At 45.2% G+C, this 22,776-nt stretch overlaps 1 protein-coding gene across 1 annotated transcript in view; it reads left to right on the plus strand.

Annotated features, from left to right (window-relative positions):
* Positions 1-22,776, plus strand: part of LOC144684812 (acyl-CoA 6-desaturase-like) — a 78,844-nt gene that overhangs the window by 2,078 nt on the left and 53,990 nt on the right. The gene's annotated exons all lie outside the window — the stretch shown is intronic.

A 22,776-nucleotide genomic window follows, 5' to 3' on the forward strand; every position in this document is an offset into this window, starting at 1 on the left:
CCTCTCTCTCTCTCTCTCTCTCTCCTCCCTCCCTCCCCCTCTCTCTCCTCCCTCCCTCCCCCTCTCTCTCTCCTCCCTCCCTCCCCCTCTCTCTCTCCTCCCTCCCTCCCCCTCTCTCTCTCCTCCCTCCCTCCCCCTCTCTCTCTCCTCCCTCCCTCCCCCTCTCTCTCTCCTCCCTCCCTCCCCCTCTCTCTCTCCTCCCTCCCTCCCCCTCTCTCTCTCCTCCCTCCCTCCCCCTCTCTCTCTCCTCCCTCCCTCCCCCTCTCTCTCTCCTCCCTCCCTCCCCCTCTCTCTCTCCTCCCTCCCTCCCCCTCTCTCTCTCCTCCCTCCCTCCCCCTCTCTCTCTCCTCCCTCCCTCCCCCTCTCTCTCTCCTCCCTCCCTCCCCCTCTCTCTCTCCTCCCTCCCTCCCCCTCTCTCTCTCCTCCCTCCCTCCCCCTCTCTCTCTCCTCCCTCCCTCCCCCTCTCTCTCTCCTCCCTCCCTCCCCCTCTCTCTCTCCTCCCTCCCTCCCCCTCTCTCTCTCCTCCCTCCCTCCCCCTCTCTCTCTCCTCCCTCCCTCCCCCTCTCTCTCTCCTCCCTCCCTCCCCCTCTCTCTCTCCTCCCTCCCTCCCCCTCTCTCTCTCCTCCCTCCCTCCCCCTCTCTCTCTCCTCCCTCCCTCCCCCTCTCTCTCTCCTCCCTCCCTCCCCCTCTCTCTCTCCTCCCTCCCTCCCCCTCTCTCTCTCCTCCCTCCCTCCCCCTCTCTCTCTCTCTCCTCCCTCCCTCCCCCTCTCTCTCTCTCTCCTCCCTCCCTCCCCCTCTCTCTCTCTCTCCTCCCTCCCTCCCTCCCCCTCTCTCTCTCTCTCTCTCTCTCTCTCTCTCCCCCCTCTCCGTCGTTCGCTCCTCAGGCCATTTGGATGTTAATTGCTTGGTGAAGAACTTTCAGGCTCCAAGTCATAAGCACAAGCTATTCAGTTACTGTTTTTTTTTGTATTGTTTCTGTAACAGTACGACGTCTCTCGTGTCATGGGAAAGCCATGAGGTAGATGATATATTAGGCACACTCTGAAATATCCAGTATTCTTCTCCCACTTTTCCTCAACCATTAAACTGAATTTCATCAGTTGTCATCTTGAAACACATCAATATTTAGGGTCATCAATAATTTAGAGGATATCGGAACTAATGGTTGTTTCAAAACTTCATGCTTCCATTTGTGACATGGACTTAAAATGTTGACTTGTGCAGTTTTTAATGAATGTGGTTTTAAAACCTGGTTCCACTACACATGCTTATCCAATGATAAAATCAGATTGCATCAGCAAGAGATTAGTTGGTAAACTGGAAATCCAATTAGATTATAAAATTCATTCATAGGTTGTGTAATCAATATTGTAATGCTTTCAAGTGTGAAAAAAGATGGTGCAATAATGAATATCTTACACACATTAAATATGTGTAGTCAGCAATACATGGATCACAGAACCTATACTGTAGGAGAGCTCTCACTAAGGTAACAGTTTCCACCCTGATCATCTTTCTGTTGACTCTGTAGCATAGGTTCAAACTGAACTTTCTCGTAATTAAGTAATTGAGATCAATTTCACGCTGTTCTTGTCAAAGGATTTGGTTATTAGCATCAATTAAGCACTAAATAATGATTGAGTCCAAATTAAAATGTTTATGAATTTATTTGAAACTGCACCAAACCTCAAGGGGGAAAAAAAAACTATAAATGCACATAAATGAGGGAAGGAGAAAACCAGCCTGAAGCACTAGATATTTGCTGTCCCCTCCCATCCCCAGCAGCTACGTAATCTCATGGGAGAAGCAATAGAACAGAAGAAGTAACATGGCACCAAAAATAGGAAAAAGATATTTCTGTCTGGCCCCCTCAGGAAATCAAAATCTGTCCAGGAGATCACATTAATTATATGTGCGTCAACTGTTAGATCACTTGCCTTCTATGTGATCCCTGCTCCAGGCAAGAACTGGTCCTGCTCCCTCTTGATTGTTAGCAGAGAGTCCAGCAGGAATTGCATAAGCCAGCAACAAATTCCAAAAGTTAAATACTCTTGGAAAAGAAGAACTAACTAACCTATAGTCGTCTTCTACTGAGCGTAGTTTAAGTGCATGGCCCATGGATTGATGCAATCTGACAAGTGAAATAATCTATCAGCAGGCTCATGATCCAGCTCTTTTATTATTTTATATACCTCCATCAGCCTGCCTTTAAAACTGTTATACTTTTATACATTTGTGTTGACATTTTTTTCATTATTAGCTTTTATGTTCACATTTATGGTGGGAAAAAGTCCTATGTAAACCTGTAATGTTGTAATGGCATAATTTGGCCACTTGGCAGCTCTGTGTACAGTTTTTATGCATTATCAGAGCCTCCATTTGCCAGGTTGTTCCTTCATCAGGTAAAATTCTCTCTGGCTAGAAATTTCTGTCTTTCCTCTGTTACGACCAAGTCTAGAGGGGTGAATAAATTCCTCTCTTCTGAGGATGGTTATAACAGAGTTTACATTTTTAAAAGAATTGTCATTTTTCAATTCAGTATGTACTTGACTGTATGTAAAGCTATATGAAGCCAGCCAGATCTCTTGAGTTAACATGTAAGGAGTTAGTTTTATTGTTTAAAAACTCACTCAGGTAAAATTATAATACTTATTAAAAAGGTAAAACACATCCCAAGTCCCGTGATGGATAGATAGGTATATATGTATATTGCAGCTGATGTAAGCTGGTTGTTTTTCTAGACACAGTCTCTTTAAACTGTAATCCATCTTTTTCCAAAGTGGATCTTATGGCACTTGAAGTTCCTTTTGATTGAAATTCTTTATCTCTGTTAGACTTCTTTGTTCGTGGCAGTTTCTGGAATCATGAAGTCCGGTGGTCTATTGTCCTTATCCTTTGCAGAGTTCATATTTTTTTTTTTGCGCATTCGTGGGATGTGGGCGTTGCTGGTTAGGCCAGCATTTATTGCCCATCCCTAATTGCCTTTGAAAAGCTTGTGGTGAGCTGCCTTCTTGAACTGCTGCAGTCCATGTGGTGTAGATACCCCCACAGTGCTGTTAGGGAGGGAGTTCCAGGTTTTTGACTCGGTGACAGTGAAGGAACGGTGATGTATTTCCAACTGAGGGTGGTGAGTGTCTTGGAGGGGAACTTCATGGTGGTGGTGTTCCCTTGCACCTGCTGTTCTTGTCCTTCTAGATGGTAATGGTCATGGATTTGAAAGGTGCTGTCTAAGGAGCCTTGGTGAGTTGCTGCAGTGCATCGTGCAGATGGTACAGACTGCTGCTACTGTGCGTCGGTGCATGAGAGAGAGTGAATGTTTGTGGATGAGGTGGCAATCAAGCCAGGCTGCTTTGTCCTGGATGGTGTGAAGCTTCTTGAGTGTTGTGGGAGCTGCACTCATCCAGGCAAGTTGAGAGTATTCCATCACACTCTTGCGCCTTGTAGATGGTGGACTGGCTTTGGGGAGTCAGGAGTTGAGTTGCTCACTGCAGGATTCCTAGCCTCTGACCGGCTCTTGTAGCCACAGTATTTATAAAGCCAGCCCAGTTCAGTTTCTGGTTAATGGTAACCCCAGGATGTTGATAGTGGGGGGATTCAGCGATGGTAATGCCATCGAATGTCAAGGGCCGATGGCTAGATTCCCTTTTGTTGGAGATGGTCATTGCCTGGCACTTGTGTGATGTGAATGTTACTTGTTACTTGTCAGCCCAAGCCTGGACGTTGTTCACGTCTTGCTGCATTTGGACATGGACTGCTTCAGTATCTGAGGAGTTATGAATGGTGCTGAACATTGTGCAATCATCAGCAAACATCCCCACTTCTGACCTTATGATGGAAGAAAGGTCATTGACGAAGCAGCTGAAAATGGTAGTGTCCTCGGCCCCACCCTGAGGAACTCTTGCAATGATGTCCTGGAACTGAGATGATTGACCTCCAGCAACCACAACCATCTTCCTTTCTGCTAGGTATGACTCCAACCAATGGAGTGTTTTCCCCCGATTCCCATTGACTTCAGGGCTCCTTAGTGCCACATTCTGGTCAAAAGCTGCCTTGATGCCAAGGGCAGTCACTCTTACCTCGCCTCCTGGAGTTCGGTTCTTTTGTCCATGTTTGAACCAAGGTTGTAATGAAGTCAGGAGCTGAGTGGTACTGGTGGAACCCAAACTGAGTGTCAGTGAGCAGGTTATTGCTAAGGAAGTGCTGGTTGATAGCACTGTTGATGACCCCTTCCATCACCTTACTGATGATCATGAGTAGACTAATGGGGCAGTAATTGGCCGGGTTGGATTTGTCCTACTTTTTGATTTCAGGACTAACCTGGGCAATTTTCCACATAGCTGGATAGATACCAGTGTTGGAGCCGCAATGGAACAGCTGGGCTCAGGGCCAAATGGTATGAAGACCATCCAACAGGGAATTGCCCAGAAATTGCCACAGGCAGTTCCTATATCATACCTTCCTAGAACTTTTTGCCCTACAATCTTCCTCATAAAGAAAATTTTTTAAAAATCATTAAACAAACATTTAAAAGTAATTATGGCCACTAATTTACAGTTCCTGTGGAAGCATGCACACAATAATGGAATTTGAGCCTGAAAATATTAACACTCTAGTTTTCTAAAGTCACCATTTGACTTGTTTCAATGATTGTTAAATCAGTTGCCATGATTAAATAAAAGATCCACTGATTTACATGACTCACATTGAGCAGCAGAATGAGATTAATGCAACTATTTGTATCTGCAATGTTCCTGGGAAAGTTGATTGAATCAAAAATATGTTACTCACTCTGAGCAACTCTCAAATGTCTTTCCAAAAGCTTTTGTTGGCCACCTGCACTCCAGCACCTCTCTTTGCTCAGCGTAACCTCTGACTTACAGTAAGCACCACCATAATCATATCATTCAGTCTTTAATGAATCAGAGAGCGGCAGATGAAATAGCTTCAAATTGATTTCAGGAGCCAAATTTAGAAATAAATGTAGAAATTTTGATCTGACCTCCTAATTACTTTAAATAAAGCAAGGTAATTAAACCTTGTGACCTCTTAAAGGAATGCATTAAACTGCACACACCTACACTTCAGCAGAATTTTTAAAAATTCATTCACAGGACTTGGGTGTTGCTTGCTCTAATCTTAATTACTCAAAGATGATGGCAAGCTGCCTTGAACTGCTGTAATCAGTGTGGTGTAGGTACTCTCAGTGCTGTTAGGAAGGGAGTTCCAGGCTTTTGATCCAGTGATTAGTAAAGGAATGGTGTTGTAATTCCAAATCAGGATGATATGTAGCTTGGAGGGGAACTTGCAGGTGGCGGTGTTTGCATGCGTCTGCTGCCCTTGTCTTTCTAAGTTGTTGCTGGTTTGGAAGGTGCTGTTAAAGGAGGTGCTGTTGAAGGAACCTTAGCAAATTGCTGCAGTGCATCTTGTAAATGGTACACTGCAGCCATGTGGTATCGGTGGTGGGGGGAGTGAATGTCTGGGGTGCCAGGCTGCTTTGTCCTGGATGGTGTAGCTTCTTGAGTGTTGTTTGGAGTTGAACTAATCTAGGCAAGTGGAGAGTATTCCATGATACTCCTGACTTGTGCCTTGCAGATGGTAGACACACTTGCATAGACAGGGGGTGAGTTACTCTCTGCAGAATTCCCAGCCTCTGCCCTGTTCTAGTTGCCACAGTATTTAATATGGCTGGTCCAGTTCAGTTTCTGGTCAGTGGTAACTCCCAGGTTAGTAAGGTCATTGAATGTCATGGGGAGATGTTTTGATTCTCTCTTGCTGGAGGTGGTCATTGCCCGGCACTTGTGTGGCGCAAATGTCACTTGCCACTTATTAGCCCAAACCTGAATGTTGTCCAGGTCTTTCTGCATATGGACACCGACTGCTTCAGCACCCGAGGAGTTAAGATTTGTACTGAACATCCCCACTTCTGAACTTATGATGGAGAGAAGATCATTAATGAAGTAACTGAAGATGGTTGGGCCTAGAACACTAACATGAACTCCTGCAGTGATATCCTGGGACTGAGGTGATTGGCCTCCAACAACCATAACCATCTTCTTTTGTGCTAGGTGTGATTCCAACCCAGGACTCTGTGCAATACAATGCTCTTACCCTTTGTAAAACAAGAACCATGAGCAAGACTTTGAGAAACCTGCCAGTATAAAAGTTTTCAGATGTGTCTGAAGCGCTAAGGCTTCACACTTCGTTCTCTGGTGATTTTTTTTTATATTATCTTTATTAAGAAGATATACAGCAAATGGCAAGTATTCATCTTTTAGATATCTCTATATAAAAGGAATTAGTTTCTAGTTGTGCCTATTTAAAGTGAGACCTTGTAGTTTTAAAAGAACAAACCAGGTTCAATACACCTGTACATTAACAATCGGGTAATACATTGTGCACTACATGATGTAATTCTCCTTTGTTCTAAAACACCACATCCTCCAACTTCCAGTGAGCAACATCACTGGAAATCTGTATGTTAGTGTGCAAATGTAAAAGTTTTTCTTAAGTTTGCCACAAATTAAAACAATCTTAATTAAATAAGAAAGATAATTTTAGTTTTTCTGATTTTTATTTTTTCTCTGGGTGAGGGAGAAGCCAGGGATTTACAACTACCTATGAATTGGTACAGAAAAAATACCCCCTTCACCTCGCAGAATTCTTAAAAGAAGATAGGGGCATTCAAGCTAGATTACAGACTATTTGCAGTAATTGGGTGTTGTGGCTTTAGCAGCCAAGTAGGTGTTTATGTGGCTTAAATAACCCCTGTCAATCCACTGATTTACTATATTGCAGGAGATCAACTAGTATTCAGAAGTAAATCCAGGTTCTCCCCATGGATCAGCTGGTTTAAGGCAGAGTGCAGTCAAGTTGTACAGATGAGGAAAATCCCTGGTTTGTTCACTGTCTGTCTGTACTGGGTTAGCTAGTCTCAGTCAAGGTAGTAGCAGGGAAACTGCAGTTGTCCTCGAGATCAATTAGGATCCCTGCTTTTAATCATAATCCAGAGATCTCTGCTGGAAGTCCATGTATGGTTGTCTTGTGAGTCCATGATCAATCTGTACTACGATCACTTGAGGTGATGAGTCTGGCTATGGCACTGCATACTGACGGCATCCAAGCCAGTAGTTTGGCTTGGATTCTGTGCTGGTGCATCATTGTTTAATGCAGAACGTAAAACTCAAGTGCATACATGCTTGAAATGTCCCATAAAAATTATTCAGTAAGAAAAAAGTGAGCCAACACAAAAGAGCAGAACTGCCTAATTCACCGTGGAAGCAAGGGAGAGAAGTAGAGAATTTTAAAATTCAGGTGCCACAGTACAACATGCACATTCCAGGCACGTGGCTGCTAACCGTAGATCACTGGGTTACAGCAACAAGGGGCTGATTGTATTTGACATGGGAATACAGGATGATGTCAAGATCATGTGATCAGCTGAGGGATGACTACTATCTAGACAGGACCTTCCAGGTTTGTGAGGCGGGAGAAACTGACAGTTTAAATCGGTTCCTTTCTCTTCCCTTGAATTGTTGAAGGACAAAGGCCCTTGGTAGAGGATACCACCACAAAGGTGAGAAAGAGGAGAGCAGGCAAGGAAGATGAAGTTGTGATGCCAGACTTGGATTTTAAAAGTCTGTGGACCACAAGGGAAAAGGAAGACTGAAGAGGCAAGGAGTCAGCCTCAAACAGAAACTGCTGCAAACACTCGAGGGTCAGTTGGCATTTGTGGGGAGCAGGGCCGGGGCAAATCACAGTGTGGGCTCCCCCATAACATTTTTAGACAAGTTTCCTCTGACGGCTGGGCCGCTGAGAGTGTGTGCGCGCGCGCGCGTGCGTGTGAAAAGGAGCACGAGCAACGTCCTCGCTACTGAGCTCTGGGTTACAGGCACGTACTGCACTATCTACTGTGATAACTGTGTCGCATGTAAAACTACATCTTGCTTCCAAGGCTGAACATAATTGTTGGCTGTCCTTTTGTTAAGGAGGAATCTATGATCTCCGTGGAATTCCGTAATAACATTTTTACTAACACACCCCACACCCCAACTGGAGAGAACGTTAAGGCTAATTTTCCAGCCCCTCAGGCCGGTGGGATCTTCCGGTCTCTCCGGCATGAACGGAAATTTCAATGGCTTGCTAACCCTGCCGTGATGGAATCTGCCCGGGGACGGGGGGGTGTAAAATTCTGGCTTAAATGTTGGAATGAGGACATTCACTGTGTTCAAATTTAAAAGCAATACGTAATTCGACTTTTTTTTAATATAAGTGTGACTGTCCATCTTCCAATGTTAAGCAAATGCTAGTTGCAAATATGTACTGGAAGAAAAATAAAATAAGCGGTGGGTTTAAGTTGCCCGGGACTGAAAATAAACACAGCAAGTGCGTGACTTACTCTGCAGGTCGGACTCTATGCACAAACGCCCGCTTTAAAGACGTTAACCTAGTTCGGAATAGTATACATTTGACACCGTGATGTTGAAGCGCGGGGCCTGGGGCGGTTGCCCCGATTCACCGTAATCGGGTTGGCGCTAGTGGGGGGAACAGATGAATTTTTGGATGTAGTATCTTTTTCAGAACTCAACCTGAAGTTATGGAGAACACCTCCCGAATGCATCAGGGCGATTGGTTCTCACACCAGTCATCTTTGTGGTGACTCTTCGTGAAACTCAGTTTACGCCAGAATCCTGTCAATGACAAATTGGATTGATAATACAAAAATGAGATCAGGCTGACACAATACTCAGGATCTCACAATATGGTATCACATTGTTGCACTGGGCATAGTAAATGGGCCTGAACAATTACCATGGTGTGGTGATGATGATTCTTGAACTAGCCAGTGTAGAGCAGTTGGACTTGTATCTAGCTGTGATGATCATTAACCTTTATGTAGATTCCAAAGGAAAACATGAATGTTGGAAATCTGAATTAAAAAGAAAAGTTGGCTGGAATTTCTTTGAAACTGCTCCCATTCTGTTGCTGCAACTTTGTGGCTTTGTAAAGATTTCATCAAATTGTCAGAGAAATTACAGAACTGGAGTAACTTTAAGGAGGAAATTCTTGGCAATGGAAAATGCTGGAAATACATAGCACCATTTGAAAGAGAAAATGGATGAATATTTTATGTGGGTCCTTCATTCAGCCCAGCTAAGGGGAAGGTGGTCTGTTTCCAATAGGAAATTGAGTTGTGTAGTTAGCTTCTGCAGGCATTAATTACCTAAGACCAAATGCAGTCTAAAAAGAATGATGTTTTCTCTCTCTGTCTGAATGGGAGATGCAGTGGATTAGCACTCTGGCCACTTACCCCTGTGTATGGGTTCAAATCCATTCCATGGAGAGAGGATGAAGGATTAGAACAGAAGATTAGACTGTGGGGTCAAATCACCCCTCTGATGCCATTAACAAATCTTCACTAAAATGAATTTGGAAATCTACATATTGAGCTGTCAGCACACACAGAAATAGAGTTAACGTTTCTAGTCAAATACGTCTTCTACAGTTCTCGAAACGTTAGCTCTGTTTCTCTCTCCACAGATGCTGCCAGACTTGCTGAATATTTTCAACACCTTTCTGTTTTTATTTCAGATTTACAGCATTTGTAGTATTTTGCTTTTATTAAGGTAAGAGGTGGCTTGTGTACAGCAGAAACACCACTTAGATATGTTGGGCTGAATGTTATATTGACCTGAACTTGACGTCTGCCATATGAACGAGTGGCATTCATGACGCATCGTGAAATGGGGCATGATGACAGCAGGAGGGATTCTTGATGCCATCAAAATATTTCAGTGGGTGCGTGCAAAACTTGGCAGCATGCCCACCAGCAATTAAAAAACCAGTTAAAGCCATTTAAAGAGCGATGCACCATGATCTTGAGTGGTCTGTTCACATTTACACTCAGCACATGGGCCAATCGGCCAGATGTCCTTCACGCTTTTTAATCATTCTACATCTAGGTTGGGATTAAAGGCCCAGAAGATTTTTGGAGAGGTGAGGAGTTAGGAGTATCGAAGTGAGTTGGGAGTATGTGGATTATAGTTTATTTTTGGAATATTTTTGTTCATCTGGGTAATACTAGGAGGGTTAAATCTTTGGCAGAGGCTTTCTGCAGACAGACCCCTTCAATGTTCAAACCTCTGCAAGCATAAGGTCTGATGTGGGTATTGTGTACTTCCCTGGAGGAACATCCTCGGGAGAGGAGACCAGTTTCCCGCAGGCACCATGCTAGGGTCTGCCCTCGGGAGCGAGAGGCACAGCAAGAAGGGGTCGAAGGCCAGAAGGCGTTGTGAGGGGGGAGGGTCAGGAGAAGGCACCAATAACCAGCTGATAAGAGTTTACAGGCAGCGATCCAACTACCTGGACATGACAGAGATACTGTGCCAAAGGACACTCCGCTCTCTGGAGAAGCAGTCACCTCTCTGTGCAACATGATCATCCCCAAGATGGCCTCAAACTGTCGGTGGCAACACAATGCCAGTGGCTCTGAAGGTGACAGTAGCCGTGAATTTTTATGCCTTGGGTTTGTTTCAGGGGGTCTGTAGGAGATCTCTGTGGAGTGTGCACACAGCTGCATCAAGTTGGTGACGGATGCATTGTTCTAAATGGTGAACTCCTTCCTTCAAAACAGATGATGCCAGCCAGCCAGACAGAGCAAGCCAGAGGTTTTACTGCAATAGCAGGATTCCCAAGAATCCCAGGGAGCCATTGACTGTGCACACGTGACCATCAAGGCACCTGCGGGGGATTGGGGTGTCTTTGTGAATAGAAGGGGGTTTCACTCTGAACGTTCCGATTGCGTGTGACCACAAACACGAGATCATGCAGGTTTGTGCCCGGTATCCTGGAAGCTGCCATGATGTGTACATCTTGCATCACTCCCAGGTGCGAAGGCTATTCATAGCCCCAGCACGGTTGGATGGCTGGCTGCTGGGGACAAAGGCTACCTGCCCAAAAGGTGGCTAATGACACTGCTCGGACACCCAAGAATGCCTGCTGAGGAGAGCTACAACAGTAATCATGCATGGACAAGGGGAATAAGGGAGAGGACAATAAGCATGCTCAAAATGAGGTTCCGCTGCCTGGACCGCTCAGGGGATCACTGCAATATCCTCAGGAATGAGTTTCCCTAATTGTAATGGTCTGCTGTGCCCTACACAACCTGGCTGTCTCAAGGCTGGAGCTTATGGAGGGTGAAGACTTTGGTGGTGTTCCAGAGGCAACTGACAATGGCTGGGATTTTCTGTGCCCGCTGGCATCACGTGTGTTCGGCGGCGTGAGCAGACAATAAGTCACAATCGGTTTCATGATGGCATGAAACCAGTTCGCGACCGTCCACTCAACCCGCCGTTCTCCACCATTGGACATCGGGAACCTCGTTGTAATACATCAGCATATCATTATTAGGCCTGCCTGCCAGAATAGTAACCCCCCCCCCCGCTGGATTATCTGCCCACGTCGGCAGGAAAACACGGTGGTGTAGAACACTAAGATAAAAGCAAAATACTGCAGATGCTGGAAATCTGAAACAAAAACAAAAATAGCTGGAAAAACTCAGCAGGTCTGATTGCATCTGCGGAGAGGAACACAGTTAACGTTTCGAGTCTGAATGACTCTTCATCAGAACTAAAGAAATATAGAAATGTGGTGAGATATCAGCTGGTTGAGGGGGGTGGGACAGGTAGAGCTGGATACAGGGCCAGTGATAGGTGGAGACAAAGAAGAGATTGCCAAAGATGTCATAGACAAAAGGACAAAGGAGTGTTGACGGTGGTGATATTATCTAAGGAATGTGCTAATGGTGACATTAAGGGTAGAAAGCAGGACAAACAAGTGGCAGATGGCCCTAGTGGGGGTGGGGTGGGGGTAAGGGATCGAAATGGGCTAAAAGGTGGAGATAAAACGATAGATCGAAATAAATTTAAAAATAGGTGGGAAAATACTTTTTAAAATTTATTTCGATCTATCGTTTTATCTCCACCTTTTAGCCCATTTCGATCCCTTCCCCCCCCAACCCACCCCCACTAAGGCTATCTGCCACTTGTTTGTCCTGCTTTCTACCCTTAATGTCACCATTAGCACATTCCTTAGATAATATCACCACCGTCAACACCCCTTTGTCCTTTTGTCTATGACATCTTTGGCAATCTCTTCTTTGTCTCCACCTATCACTGGCCCTGTATCCAGCTCTACCTGTCCCCCCCCCAACCAGCTTATATTTTACCTCATTTCTATATTTCTTTAGTTCTGATGAAGAGCCATTCGGACTCAAAACGTTAACTGTATTCCTCTTCACAGATGCTGTCAGACCTGCTGAGTTTTTCCAGCTATTTTTGTTCTTTGTTTCTGGTGTAGAACACGTCTTGACCACTGACGTGCACAAGTCGGGACTTACCCGCCAGGGCTTTACTCACATCGCGGACATCCAAGGAGCAGAAGATTCTGGAGCCCAACAGCAACGACACTGGAGGAATGTCCGTGGCATGCTGGGTGGGTTCTCATGGACATGGCTCAGCTGCAAAGCAGCGCACAGGAGTTGGAAAGTTACCGTTGATGCTCACAACAGATGATGGTTGAGGGGGTGGGAGAGGAAGAGGTGAGGGGGGGAATGAAGGTGTCAGGTTTTGGGGAGGGAATGAAGGGATCAGGTTGTGGGGGGGAATGAAGGGGTCAGGTTGTGGGGGAGGAATGAAGGTGTCGGGATGGAACACAGCTGATGGTAAAGGCTGAGTTGCTCAAATCCCAGAGGGAAACTTGAAACAACTGTCACAACTCATTTGTGCAATTTGTATGTTTCGAGATGTAGGCCTTGAATTCAGTAGTACTAAGACCACCGAGTCTCAACAGGCTTTTTTATAAAACTAAATTAAACATTTATTAATACAAAGATTATAAACACATAGATAAGTCTACAAAATTACTACAAAAATCCCCTAATTAATCTGACTCTCAGTTACACCTCCGTTAAGGCAACAGTAAATCTCATAGATTTAAACAGACTCCTGGCAAAGTGCGCCCTGGACAGTCACATTCAAAATTAGTTTCTTTCAGCTCTGGGTCCTTGCAGACAGCAGGTTGGAGGCTTTTCACACATGTTGGATCTTAAAATGCCTCTAACTTACACACAATCTCCTTTCTCCTTTTATGCATATTTTTATCTTTGAATGTAAATTTTCCATTGTATCACTTTGGCTTTTAACTTTACCTCTTCAAACAATAACATCCTTTCATCCCACCAATTTTATGAGTAAGCTGAAAAAGAAACACATTGATTTGCGTCTTCTAACTAGGTGTAAGATTTCTCTCGCAGTCTTGAATCGTTTCTTTTAACAAGTGCAAATTTACACTTCTACCCTCCTTACATTTACTTAATTAACATCTCAAAGCTACTATACATCAAAGCACCCAGACTAGCTGGCTTTACTCCAATTAAGACATACATAGACACAGACCACACTAGAACTCTATTATAATAATGTTATTGGAAGTTATTTTAAATCTTCTTGACATCCTCCTCCTTATCGAAAAATGAACCATCATAATTCTAAAAGACTGCTTCATTTTTTATTAATCCATCTTACACTATTTTCTGTACTTAACCATTAACTTACACTATTAGATTACCAGATGCATGCATTAACATCATAACATATATACATATTCTTGGTGTCAGCAGAAACATTCTAGTTCAGTTCAGGTTTTAAAAATGTCCAATTTTTCCCTTTTAAGCTTCAAAGTCTTGATTAACACATCTGCAATCAGATTCTTTCATCCAGCGACCTGTATTATCTGTAGATTAAATGGTTGCATTAATAAACTCCACCTGAATAGCCTTGCACTTTTGTCTCAATTTGTCCAGAAACTTTAAAGGATTGTGGTCTGTATAAACAATTATTCCTGACGAATTGTTTGCCGCATAGCATTGCAGCGTTTTGAAATCTAACACCAAACCCAACGTCTTCTTTTCAATTGTTGAATATCTTCTCTGTTGTGCATTCAACTTCTGTGAAAAATACCTTTATTGGTTTTTCAATTCCAGTGTCATCTTGTAACAATATGGCCCCAATGCCTATATCGTTTGCGTTAACAGCCAACTTAAATTGTTTGGAGTAATTGGGTACTGCCAAAACTGGTGTCGTAGTTAATACAATTTTCAAACTGTCAAATGACTTCTGACACTCCAGTGTCCATTGAAACTTCTTGCTCTTTTTTAATAGTTCAGTCAGTGGAACAACCACACTGCTAAAATTTGGTACAAATTTCTGGTTAAGCCACTGATGCCCAGAAATCTCAGAACTTCTCGTTTTGTTGTAGGCACTGAGAGATCTTCTATAGCCTTGACTTTCACATCTCTTGGAGTCACCATACCATGCCCAATGGTATGGCCTAGATATGTAACTCGCACATTTGCAAACTCACTTTTAGCCAAATTCATCACCAAATTAGCTGCTTATAATCGAGTAAATAATTCTTCCAGGTGTTGTAAATGCTCCTGTCATGTCTGACTGAAAACTATTAAGTCATCAATATAAATGGCACAATTGCTTAGACCTGCAATTACTTTGTTCATTAGTCTTTTGAAATGTTGTGGGTGCATTCTTCATACCAAATGGCATGACTTTAAACTCATGTAGTTCATTTAGTGTCACAAAAGCCGATACCTCCTTTGCTCTCTCCGACAACTGCGTTTGTCCAATATCCTTTTTAGCAAGTCAAACTTGGTGATAAGTTTTGGTTGTCCCACTTTCTCAATGCAATCCTCCAACTCATGGTATAGGATATGAATCCGCTTTTGTCACTGCATTCACCTTTCATTAGTCCATTCGGTATTCCATCTGGTTTCGGTACCAGTACAATAGGCAAACTCCAGTTACTGCAACTAGACTCAATTTTATCATTTTGAAGCATAAAATCTATTTCTTTTTGTACTTGTGATAACTTTGATGGATTTAATCTATAAGGATGTTGCCTTGTTGAAGATGAAATTTCTACAGATGCATCATGTATAGCTAAATCTGTCTTCCCCAACTTATTCCCACAAATAGGTTTGTGTGACTGCAATAGCTTTTCCAAATCACTTTGACACTTGTCTGGAAGGCAACTCAATATTACATTTAAGCTTTTGAGTACTCTTTATCCAATTTGTTTAGAGGAAAATCAATTTCAGAGTCTTGTACTTCTACCTCTTTCTCATCATCTACTACTACTAACACCCCCTTTTTGTTCCTCTTCCCTGTCAAAGTACTTTTTAAGCATATTCACATAACCCATCTTCTGTTTCTTTCTTCTATCTGGAGTATTTATTAAATAATTTACTTCACTCAATTTCTTTTTAATCCTGTAAGGCCCACTAAACCTTGCCTTTAATGAGTCACTCAGTCCTGGTATCAGAACTAGCACTTTCTCTCCAGCAATAAAACTGTGAGCTTTAGCTTTCTTCTCTGCCTCCGCTTTCATCACTTGTTGTGATATCTTTAAATGTTCCCTAGCCAACTCACTTGCTCTGTCTAATCTCTCTCTGAAGTTTGATACATAATCCAGGAGAGTAGTTTCTAGATTTTGACCCACCAATTTGATCATTTTCAGTGGTCCCCTTACCTCATGACCATAAACTAGTTCAAAAGGACTAAAACCAGATGCATTAGGAGCATCTCTAATAGCAAATAACAAGAATGGAGTTCCCCTACCCCGATCCTGAGGATAATCCTGATAGTACTCTTTCATCATAATTTTTAAAATGTGATGTCACTTCTCCAAAGTCCTTGTGACTGCAGATGATAAGCTGTTGACTTAAACTGTTTTATCCCCAAACTGTCCATTACCTCCTTAAACATCTGTGACATACAATCAGATCAGGGTTCAAATTTTATTTCCTTAGGTAAGCCATATCTTCAAAAAAAAAATGTAGTTAACTCTTCCACAATCTTCTTAGTTGTAATATTTCTTATAGGCATCGCTTCAGGAAACCTGGTAGACCCATCCATTACTGTCAGCAAATACTGATTTCCACTTTTAGTCTTATGGAGGGGCCCTACGCAATCAACCATGACCCTAGTAAAAGATTCTTCAAATGCTGGCGTTGGCATTAAAAGTGCCGGCTTAATCACTGCTTGTGGTTTCCCTATCATCTGACGTGAACATGTTCTACAGAATTTGACAACATCCCTATGCAATCCTGGCCAATAAAAATGTTTCTGTACTTTTGCCTGTGCCTTTTCTAACTCCTAAATGCCCCCCACCCACCCTTTGGAATTTCATGAGCAATCCTCAGAACCTTATTTCTATACCGTAATAGGATAACAATCTAATGTCCCTTCCTCCAGATTTAATTTGCTGAGACATGATCTGGCCTCCATTTTCTCATTAAAATATCTACCTTAAGGTAATAACATTCTGGAAAACGTTTTGGCTCTGTTTCTGAGTAAGCTGTCTGATATAACTGTTTTAATTGCAAATCCTTTTGCTGAAACTCAATTAATTGTCTTGAGTTAAACACTTAAGCTGAATGGTCCTGTCCTGTGTCTTTCTGAACAATGTAATCAAACACAGTGCCGCTAATTGGATTTGAATACCTTCTTCCTGCCTGTCCTCCTTGTTTTTCATGCTTCAACACTTCTACAGGCTACTCAACTACCATAGGCATCACCCATATTTGTGATCCAGCTATATCATTACCCAGGGTAAATTGAGCCCCTGCAACGGGCAATTTTTCCACTACTCCAACAGTCACTTCGCTAGTTTTCCATTTACTTTTTAAATTTACCTTCCACAATGGAATAGGTTTAGCATCTCCATGAACCCCACTTATTATCATCTGTTCCTGCAATACTCACTCTGAACAACAAATATCACTATCCTGCGACATTAAGGATTGGCAACCCTTGTGTTTCTTAAAATTGTAACATCTTTACCTACTGCGCCCTGTACACATGGAAAGACTTTCCCTTCACACACAAAATCTTAAAAAATTTCTGTAACCTTCTCCTCAGAATTCTCTTGGGTAAATTGTGAACGCATTCCTACTTCTTTACCTATCACTGATCGTCCCTGTCTTACTTGTACACAAACCACTGGTTTCTTCTGTGACTGAACATCAGAACCCACAGTACTTATACCTCCAGAACTTTTCTGTACCCCAATAATTCCAACCGCTTTTCCCTGCAATTTCCAGCACACTGACTTGGTGTATGTTACTTTGTTACAATTGAAAACATCTTCTACCCTCCTTACGTTTACCTAATTAACATCTCAGAACTAATATACATCAAAGCACCCAGACTAGCTGGCTTTAATCTAATTAAGACACAGACACACACACAGCCCCACTAGAACTCCATTTTAAAATAATTTGCAATAACATTATATCTTCTTGACAATGAGATCTGGTTGGGAGGGGGAAGGAAGGGGTCAGGTTGGGAGGGGGATATTGGTGTCAGGTTGGGGAGGATGAAGGTGTCATGATGGGGTCAGGTTAGGAGGGGAGGAAGGAAGTGGTCAGGTTGGGGGGATGGAGGGGTCAGAATGGGGTCAGGTTGATGGGTGGGGTGGGGGGGTGGAGAAAGTGGTGCGGCCGGAGAGGGGAGGGTGTCCAGGGAGAGGAAGGAGTGTAGCTGAAGAGAGGAGGGTGTCCGGGAAGGGGTGCAGTGGGGGGAGGAGGCAGAGGTGGGGGATGTGCAGGTGAATGTGCACGGGAAGGGTCCGATAAGTCCTGCAGAGTGAAATGAAGGTGGGCTTGGCGTGGAGGAAGGGTGAGAATGATAGAGGGCAGAGTGAGACTGTAGGGTGGGAGGGTGAGGGTTTGACGGTAGCGATAGAAGGAACAGCAAGGGTGGTCGGTGAGGACCCGAAGGCAGACTCGGACCCTGGGGGCTGGGAAGGAGGAAGTCAGGGAGGTGAATGTGGATGGGGGTGAGATTTTCGGGAAAGAAGGGAATGTGTACATTCACCTGGACACCCCAGAAGGAAAAGGGTTGGGGCTGGTAGGCAATGGAGGTGAGGTGGAATGTGATGCTGGGGGGGGCTCAACTGTGATTGGGGGGAAAGGAAATGGGTGACCTGGGGGAGGGTAAAGGACAAGGGAGCGAAAGTAAAACCAAATTAGCACCATGCTGTCCAAATCGAAAGAGTTATAGTGGCGAGATAATGAACTACATAGGAATATGATGAGTGTGTGGGTGGAGATGCAGTTCAGCTCAGATGGACAACTGAAAGCGAACCCCAGCAGGCAGCATTGAAAATGCTCAGAGCATTGAGATGAGTGTGAAACATGAAGGGCCCGTGTGTGTGGAAGAATGCTAGTATGAGGCTCCGAAAAGCCCTGCCACACGCACACTTTTCCTTTCGGAAACACTCGTGGGCCGGCTGCTCCCTTTGTCATGATGGGTCTTTAAGACTGGTTATTTCCACCTCTTCACTGGAGGAGGTGTCCTCTTGGCTGCATGTGAGGATGTGGATGGAGCTGAGGGAGTGGCTGGCTGAGGGTGTCGCCCCTTGGCAGAGCTCCCTGTGAACCAAAGTAGAGATAAGTAGTACATGATAACAGAGTCAAAAGCAGGAGAGGGAGCATTCAGTTGCATTGAGGAAGGGATGATGTTCACTGCTGACCTCCCCATCGCCGCAGGCAGGGTCCACATCCTCACCAGTCAGCACAATGGCACACTCCTCAAAGTGAGTGAGGGGCCAATGTGGGCCACTCCACCCCCAGTCTGGAACCTCTCTCTGCTGATGCGAGCAGGTTTCTCCTGCATGAAAACAGAAGGAGAAAGTGTGAGCAGGATGCATGGCACTACATGGAATGCTTGTATGGGGAGCAGAGAAATGGACAGGAATGAGGATGTGTGCCTGATGGAGATGTGAGGGTATATGTGAGAGTTAGTGGTGTTTTCCCTTGCGGTGTGAGATCCCTGTGGATGTGTGATGGGTTTGAGAGTTGAGAACGATGAGGTTACCCTGGTGGAATGGATGAGACCATTCATCCTGTAGTGGCATTGGGTGGCTGTCCTCTTTTGCAGGGCATTGGCATTGACCATCGCCTCCCAAGCCTTCTTGGTAACGCCACTGCCCATCCTGCAGCCAGAGTGGGGATAAGGGACATCGGCGGGCATCCAAAAGGAGTTCCAGTGACCCATCTCTAAGCGTGGGGGCTGCAGTTTTCTTGCCTTTCATGGACATATTCCCTGCAGTGGGCTGGAAGCACTGAGATGTATGCGTGCGGCTGAACTTTAAATAATGGCGCCTGATGTGATGAAGCGGCTCTCTTTGCCCACCCACCATGGAAACAGCATTTTTCCTGGGAATGCATAAGTAATATGGCGGGTTTGGGAAGATACGGTGTGAAAACCCGCCATTGCGGCCAGCCGTTTTACCCACCCACTACCGCACTTTGTGCAAACTGGGACGATTCCGCCCAATGTACCCAGCGCTGAACCTGAGGAGGAGCCTGATCAGCCCCAGGGTGATGAGCAACATCCAGCAATGATGAGCTTATGGGAGCCAGGGAGGCCCTGATTCAGAGGACTTTCTGTTAGGGGTCCAAAGCCAGGAGCCAAAATGATCACTGACAGACCTTACCGCCACCTTACTGCTCTGTGCTGACGAGGCCCTTCTGGCACCATCCTCCCCTGTCCCTCCCTCTGAAATAAACGTTACAACCCTGATGATGTGTTAGAGTTCCAGGCCTCCTCCATAACTATTACATAAGCACAATAAAGCCTTTTGACTGATCTCACATTTTAATAGTGAATTGTGACATATACATTAATCATTACACAAGTGTCAATGAGAAATGAATTTCCCTTGAATCCTCTTCTGTGATCATAGTGACTTAAATTTCCATTTAAGAGTGCTACATCTAGGTGCTTCCCCATCGCCGGCAGCTGCATTGGAGTCAGGCTGCTGACTCTGTTGCTCCTGTGGCCTTGATGACTTTGGCCACCGTCCTCTGGTCACTGGGGCCTGCGTGGGCCCCGACTGGGCGGGAGAGTCCAGTGCCATGGCTGGGCACTCCTCAGTCATCGCAGACTCCTCAGATGCAATGGTCACTGGCAGAAGGGTGCAGGAGCTGCTGCCATCATCAAGAGCACCCTGAGAGGAGCCCCCAGGTCCATGGAGCTACAGGTCATCAGTCAACCTCCCTGCTCACCAGAGATGGGGTGAGGGCGGGCTGCCAGCAGAGTCACTAGATGCCTCATCTACCTCTGACCTGCTGATGTCACTGCCGGTGTGTGGGCTCGCAGAGCTGAATGCAACCCAGAATTGATTGAGTTCCTGGAGCTGCCTCTCCATGAGAGTCATCACTCACTCTCTCTCTCTCTCTCTCTCTCTCTCTCTCTCTCTCTATGGAGGATGCTGTGCATTCAGAGCTCTGACTCAACACACTGCTCATGTTCTCCATGGGCTCTTCCAATACAGAGAGCATGGCACACAGACCCTCAGGGATCCTTGCCAGGTCTTCACATGTGTCCCACTGGACATCCAACATTTGCCATTTAATAGACAACTCCAGAGGCTCATCACCTGCCTCGGGCTTGGCATTGCCCCGGTCTCCAGCAATCCTTCGACTGTTGGTGCCCTGGGAACTCTCTGCCTCTGCCAGTTCCTCAAAAAACTGTATCGTGCCTTCCCCAGTGTGGTCTACCATCTAATCTGGAGCGCTCATGCCCACCAATGTGCCTGTATTTGTGCCGGTGCACAGTGCAGAGGGAGGATGTGATGAAGGTGCATCTGGCTGCAGATCATCCTCTGTCAAGGGGAGGTCCTCTGGATCGTTCTGAGGGAGGGAAAACATACAGAAGTCTTGAGTAGCATGCATTCTGGTTGCTTCTCAGAATGCACATCTGGTTGACCGAAGACTTTTGAATGGACGGGCAACAGGGATTGGTAGATTTCACCTGTCAGGCTTACAACCGCTGTCCTACATCTCTCATACCCTCACCCAATCACTTCCTTGTCCACTGGACTCTTGCGCTCCTACCTGCCTCTCTGCGACTAGTGGACCTGACTCCACGTTCACAAGCCAGCTCCAGGATCTGCTCCTCCACCTGACTTAGCAACAACAGATTTGAGACACCACCACTTGTCTGTCCTTGTTCCTGTACATTGTGATTCCTTTTTCTCCTGTAAGAACAATAGTGCTTTAATTAGATCCCCCTGTCCAAGTGCCAGAATATTGCATCCTCCGCCTGCTTCTTCCCTCCACCCCCCCCCCCCCCAGGCCATAGTTGCAACTTTAGGTGCCCATCACATTGCAGCACTTCACTCTTGCATACATGCCAGCCATCCTGTCTACTCACATGCTGTCTTTAAGGGCACAGGAAGATGTGCTAAATTAAGCTTGGGGCTTCACACCAAGAGCCCCAACAAATGCTGTCTCACACACAAACACATCTCCGCATGGTTACATGGGAACTCGATATTCACCCTGGCAGAGCGCAGAAGGTCATTGAACCTTTTCCTGCTCTGCATCTAGGTTCCTCTGACTACATCATGGCCGCTGACCAGAGTTGCCACCTCCAGCCATGCCTTCTTAGTTAGGTGTGGAGGCCTCTTTCCACCTCACGGCAGCAATATCTCCCAACGGGCACTCACAGGCACTCATCCAAAAAGCGGGAGTCTGATTGGCTCCAGCCACCTGCCATGGGTTCCAGGTCCAGAAGGCATTGCTAGTGTTTTAGCCACACATTCCTGCATAGTTTATCAATACAGTTGGCTGCCCCTTTAAAAATTGCAGCACCTCCCTGAAGCAGATCCTTAATGCATATCAGCCCTCAGGGAGCTGCTTTTAAACCCCCTGTCCACAGCTCCATTCATTCCAGCACCTGCCCTCTTCCCACCGTTCCGCGCCCCGCCACCCTTGGTAGCGCTGAGCCTCCCTCAGCACGCGCGCGTTTCCCGCTGGCCAGCATTTAATTGGCCAGTCAGCGCTATCTGGAGCTGATCGTGGGCGGGAGCAGATTTCACATCCGCTTCCAGTCCCACCGATTGCACTCGCCAGGCAACACTAAATTCAGGCTATTAAATGGATATACGCAGAACTTTACAGCACAGAAATAGACCAATCAATTTCCCTTTCAATGGTAATTGCTGAGCTTAAACGCAATAGAACCTGTTAGTTGACCAAGCTACTAAGTGGCTTTTTTTTTTAAAGTCCCAACGCAACCATCAAGAATCATTTTCCATTTACATACTGCTTATCTATATGTAAAGATTGTGGCAGCGCACTGACTCTCCGGGTGGGATTCTATGGCCCTGGCATGGGGGGGGTGGTAAAATGCGGCGAGCCATTCAAAAGCCCATTGACTTCGGCAGGACTGGAAAATCCCGCCATTAAAAGGGGCCATAAAATTCCACCCTCTGTTTCTGAGCCATGTAAAGTCACTGCCCCAGGTTGTATTTAATAGTAATTTTATATTACCTCAGGATTCCTGGGGCTGTAACTGCTGGATGCAGCCGCTTTCTATTAACTACTGCTCCGCTGTAGGTCCTTTAAAACGAGCCATTGCGAGATTATGTCAACCACTTTAGACCAGTAATGCTGGTGACCCACTTAGAACAGTTCTTAGATTTAGATATACCTGTAGCGGCCACTTTGCTTGCCCATGTACAACAGCTACAGTATTGCTACAAAAAAAGGCTGGTAAAGAATTAGAAGTATACAGGTAAGGATGAGATGACAGACTGAGGACTGACCATGTGCATTGCAACAATTTGCACTTCTACATAAAATCTCTTAAACATCTCGGGTGCTCCCTGCAGTCAAGCCTGGGGAAAAACAGGTGC

The sequence above is a fragment of the Cetorhinus maximus genome, chromosome 9, assembly GCF_964194155.1.
Source record: "Cetorhinus maximus chromosome 9, sCetMax3.hap1.1, whole genome shotgun sequence".
NCBI lineage: Eukaryota > Metazoa > Chordata > Chondrichthyes > Lamniformes > Cetorhinidae > Cetorhinus > Cetorhinus maximus.